General features: G+C 36.4%; 1 pseudogene across 1 annotated transcript; it reads left to right on the top strand.

Annotated features, from left to right (window-relative positions):
• Positions 1-394: 394 nt before the first annotated feature.
• Positions 395-5,315, top strand: LOC306870777 (annotated as a pseudogene). The gene is made up of 6 exons: positions 395-571; positions 934-1,062; positions 1,819-1,874; positions 2,365-2,512; positions 3,639-3,843; positions 5,110-5,315. The product of its transcript is annotated as an uncharacterized misc_RNA (transcript).
• The last annotated feature ends 316 nt before the right edge of the window (positions 5,316-5,631 follow it).

Raw genomic sequence — 5,631 nt, 5'->3', positions numbered from 1 at the left:
GCACTGTTTGTGAAGTTATTTCCCCTTAACTCCGGCATATAATTGTTATCTTGATAGAAATCATGCAGGTATTGAGCTGCATATTGAAAATGAGCTGAAAGTATTGAAGGAAACCTGTAGGAAAGAGGGATCACTTTTTTAGGCTAAAAAAGTTTTAGGCTACGCATTTCAATTCCATCATGTTGAATTATTTCGTATTTTCGTTTTGAATGTTACGTTTCACTTCTGAAGGCGGGGTTGGCCTCAACGTCACAACTCGACGTAGCCTAATTAATATTTAGGCTATGATTGAGTCGTGGTCGTCAGATTTGGCGGTAATTTCGTTGATGTGAGTTGAGTTTTCTGCTGTGGCATGGAGTCAAAACTGGACCCGTACTTAGATCTTATATAAAGAATGATAAATGATGTACGCACGGACGAGCAAGTGTCAGATTTTCTTTGATTTGAATGTGGCATTTCAAGGGGCGCATCAAAAGCTAACATACGCTGCTTTTGTGCTGAATGGGGGTTAAAGAGAGTGCGTGTACAGGATTCCCAACTAGAGGTAGATGTTGCAAAGGCAATTACCGAGGTAAGCAACATAAAACAAAATGTAGGCTGTTACATATTGCTTTGCATTTTCATAATCGTGAACCAAAACGACAGCTACAAGTAGACTGTATACCTGACACTAATTATAATTTGCTTTTGTTATATTTACAAGTTGCATATCAATGATAGATAGCACTTATGTGTATTATTATTCGTTTAAAAAAGAAAAGTTGAAGCAGCACCACAAACTATCAAGTATGCGTGTGAACTCCGAATTCCTATTGGCTGAAGAGTAACAGCCTATGTGTCTACATTCTGAGCCTTTCTCGGTGTAATTTTTACCATTATTCTTTTTAATGGTATAAATTTTTGATCTGCAAGTTTCTTATTTTTACCATTTAGACTGGACCAACCTATGGAAGGAAAATGATGACTGGGTACCTGGTTTCAAAAGGAGTTAAAGCGTCAGAAGGCAGAGTGGGACAATTGCTTCGAAGCATTAATCAGCCCTATCATATAGCTCGATACAATGTAGGTGTTGTAATATTATATTTTATGTATGAGTATTATATTTGTATTCTGGCAAAATGTGTTGTCTACTATTTAAGTTGGTTTAAAGGAACACTCCACCGTTATTTGAAATAGGGCTTATTGCTTCACCGTCTTTCCTACATTTAGACAGGTGGGCAAACGCATTTTTGTCACAGTGTATGCATTGTTTTAGTTTGGCAGCGCCACCGATAGCTTAGCATAATTAATGGAATCCTTTTTTGCCAGCTAGCATGTCGTGAGTTAAAGTGATTAAAAAAAATAAACACACCTAATTAGTTCTTGTGGCCTGCGTATTCACAACGAGTACAAATAGCAATGCAGATTAACACTAGGCGATTTCCTAGGCAGATATTGACTTGGGACTATATTGGGGTGAAGCACAGGCGAAGCACTGCTACTTGGGTGCAGTGATATCACACTCACACCACCAGTTCGTGTTTGTGTATTCACAACGAGTACAAATAGCAATGCAGATTAACACTAGGCGATTTCCTAGGCAGATATTGACTAGGGACTATATTGGGGTGAAGCACAGGCGAAGCACTGCTACTTGGGTGCAGTGATATCACACTCACACCACCAGTTCGTGTTTGTGTATTCACAACGAGTACAAATAGCAATGCAGATTAACACTAGGCGATTTCCTAGGCAGATATTGACTAGGGACTATATTGGGGTGAAGCACAGGCGAAGCACTGCTACTTGGGTGCAGTGATATCACACTCACACCACCAGTTCGTGTTGGCTTTCATCCTCACGTGGCTGAGAGTGACACTGTCAACAGTGATAAGGTATAGCTAAGAGTGGTCCAGACCAACCTTACTAACGAATGTCTTACAGAAGGTATACTTAACTAAGAACTTTTCAGGAATCACGTATTAACATTAAGGTACAACTTAAGGTATAGTTTAAGAAATCCAGCCCTGTAATGAAGCCCGTCTTAACTATGCATATATTATTGGATAAAAAGAAATTGCAGATTGTAGTCCAGAAACAGGCCATAATCATATTCATCCAAAGCTTTTGGGAAAAAATAGGAAGTTAATGAAATAAAATTTAAGTTCAATAATAAATAAATCCCAGTTGTTTGTTTTGTTGCTAGAGGATATAATGGATAAAGATCATAAACTAAAGTTAATTCTCGTAAACTTGATTCAACTGTTATCTGAGCATTTGCCCTGAAAAATTTATCATATTCAAACATATTGATTAATGTGTAATATGTATTTTGTGCATAGTGTACCATCTAATCTATATGAATATGCCTTTGTTGTCTTGCAGAAGTGCTGTGTTAGAATATGGCATTTGGGACCAGGTCAGGGTGGATCATGGCAAGGAGTTTTTCTTGACACTTTTCATGCAGGAGAAACTGGCAGACCACCGGTACAACACAGAAAGGCAGCCATATCGGCAAACATCCTCAACTAAAGTTAGTGTGTGAATGCTCCACATTTTAGGTTGCACAAACTATGTTGTTATTTTTATAGTAAAAAGATGATTTATTATGAAGATCATACAACTTTTTTTATTTTAACTTTTTACAAATAATTTTTTCATTTGGAATATCCACATTTTTATAATTAAATCCAAATATAGTTTTTGTTTTTGCATAAACTAATTACAAACAGAAATCTACTATTGTTAAAGACAATTTATTAACTTATCTCAGGAAAAATTTCTGATCTGTACAGTGTAGTTGGATTAGGAGCAAAACATTTAGAGCCCACAGCCTAAAGCACAAATGCTACTCTTCAGCACAATGGTAACCACAAAATGCAGTCACAGAAACAACTCTAAATGTCCAACATAACTGAACTTTACACATTATCATAAACTATCAACATTTTTCCCTGAAAAAACATCAAATAACCCTAAATTTACTCTCCTAATGCAGTCCCTGGAAAAGCATGCTGGGAAATACAGATCCACTGGACATGGCAGCGTTTAGCATCGTAAGCCTAAGTAGATCATAGAGCCTTTGCCACCATGGTCTCTACGATCAACTTAGCTCACGATTATAGATGAAGCCCTGGGTGATGCATCTGTATCATGCTTTGCCAGGGACTGCTTTAGGAGAGTAAATTTAGGGTTTATCAGTAAAGGGAAAGATATTGGTAGTTTGTGTCAATGTTTAATATTCAGTTGGACATTTAAAGGAGTTTCTGTCATAAAATTTTGTGGTTACCATTGTGCTGAAGAGTATTGCTGTCAATTGCGATTTTCACTTTGATTCAACTCATGAGCAGGTGCACATGTGTCGAATGTGTCCATCCTGAGCAAGCATTAATGGAAATTGTATGTTAAGTCAATGTAACTCAATTAGGTTATAACGGCTTTCCCCTGTTTTATGTTTCAACGAACTGATTGAAGTAGGTCACAACGATGACATTAGAATTTGTATGTAGAATCAGGTAGAATTACCTCCTTAAAGCAACCAGATTTAAGATCCAATGCTCTAGAGGTCCAAGACTGTATGTAATAAACTAACTTCCTTAACTGTATGTAGCTGTTGTGCTAGTCTAATTGTTTTCCTTTTTTTCCTTTTAAATAAACAGAATCACACAATTGAAAGAATATGGCCTGAAGTAAATAACAGAGTGAATTATCCAGTGAAAGGGGCACTGATGCAATTAGTGAACCAGGAGGAACTGGACATGGAAGATGACCTGACACGTTATTGCGTGTCTGCACTATCTTGTCAGGTTGCTACAGTTGGTCTTGACCGTGTGGTGCAGTCCTGGAATGCTCACCGGATTCCAGGTAAAACAAAGTTTAAGTGTGAATTATGTAATACGCATGTGCAAGTATCAACATTTCATATCACAGTAATTACTTAAGGTTCAAGTTTTTTAATAGTATTGCAATAAAGAACAGGTTTAAAAAAAATTGTCTTTGTTAATGACAAGTTTCAAATTTTTTGATGTATATTAAAATATCACGCAATATGCCAAAAAAAAGTATAAGTTTCAGATTTAGGAAACAAAATTAACCTAAATAAGCTAAATACTAATTTAAATAACCGTAAAAAAGATAAAATGGTGGTTGCTTGCCCATTTATGATCAGTCAGATCAGCCACAAGCTAATACATTTCAGCAAAGAGTTTATTAGCAAAGCAAGGGCATATTCTAAAATGCTTAATATGTAGCTAATTAATCGTGTCACATTTATATTCTGAGCTCATATGCTTGCCTGTACGTAGTATGCTGTATTAAAGAGTGTGTATTGAATGTTTTCTTTTAATATATAATGGTATGTTAAATTAGAGAATATAATCTCTTAATGCATTAAACCTGAAGCATTTTAGAATGTTCCAAAGCAAGTCCACTGTGGATTTGTTTATATTCTCTCTGGGCCTATACTCAGTCAGCTTGTGTGCGTGTTGTCATTTTACTCCATTTAATCCAGCCAGGAGGGTGTTCAGCCTTTTGTGCCATCTCAGTCGACGTGGTGTGCCAGATGGACATCTTTGAGTATTACTCCATGTCTATGTATTTTTGTAATGTTGTAGCCGTGAGTGTCGTGTTTAAGATGGAATGAAATTACAATTTGTGCTAGACACATAATGTAGCGAATAAATGTCAGTTTGAAAACACTGAATGGACCCAATTAGATGTATCTGGAGTTGACCCTTTTCATTAACAATTTATGACAGTTAATGTGTCTCCCTTTTGCTAATTTAGTTCAAGAACGTTTCCTCTAAAAATTGTAATGTTGAAAATCTTTGGATGTAAATTATTCTACAGTGCATTCAGGAAAATCTAACACTTGGCAAATATTATTTCATGATAGCCCCTGTTAATTATCGCAGTAAATCTTACAGAGTACAGGCATATGTAATTGAATCAATCGACTGCCACTGTAAATGCCACAGGCCGTAACTGTGTCAGAGTCAAGAATGCCTCCGATTTTGTAAATTACCTTCTATCATCTGTTAAAAGTCCCTTTCCTTATCAAATTACTGAAATTATGTTGATAAGATACATGTTCTGTTGTCTAATTATTATTATTATTATTTTTTTTTTTAGAAAAGGGGGTTGCTAATGTTTTGGCTCATGGAGGATGCCAAAAGAGAGTGTCTGTGGATCTTTTGCCAAATGCAGTGGAGGCTGCAGGCTGGTATGACCGTGAAGCAAGATCTTCATTGACACGAGTTTCAACTTTTGGGCAGAATCCATTTCAGTCACCAGGACCAGGTTGCTGTGGAGAAGCAGTTCTCTATGCAGTGTCCTGACATTGCATCTCTTTTTGAATGTGTTGTCAATTTCCAACAAGAAGAGTTCCAAAATTCTTTGAAAATACTAATTGATCTTGTTCGAGTTCATGGTTAATAGTGTTCCTTACTGTCCTCTGAATTAAAGGATACTCCACAAATTCTGTCATCATATACTCGCCCTCATGTTTTTTCAATCCTTTATGAATTTCTTTCTTCTGCTGAACAGAAAGGAAGATATTTAGGAGAATGTCAGTAACCAGACAGTTTCTGGTCTCATTGACTTCCATAGTATATATATATTTTCCTACTATGGAAGTCAATGAGACCAGAAACT

The sequence above is a fragment of the Barbus barbus genome (assembly GCF_936440315.1).
Source record: "Barbus barbus genome assembly, chromosome: 6".
Lineage (NCBI taxonomy): Eukaryota > Metazoa > Chordata > Actinopteri > Cypriniformes > Cyprinidae > Barbus > Barbus barbus.
This window is presented reverse-complemented; position numbering and strand designations above follow the sequence as displayed.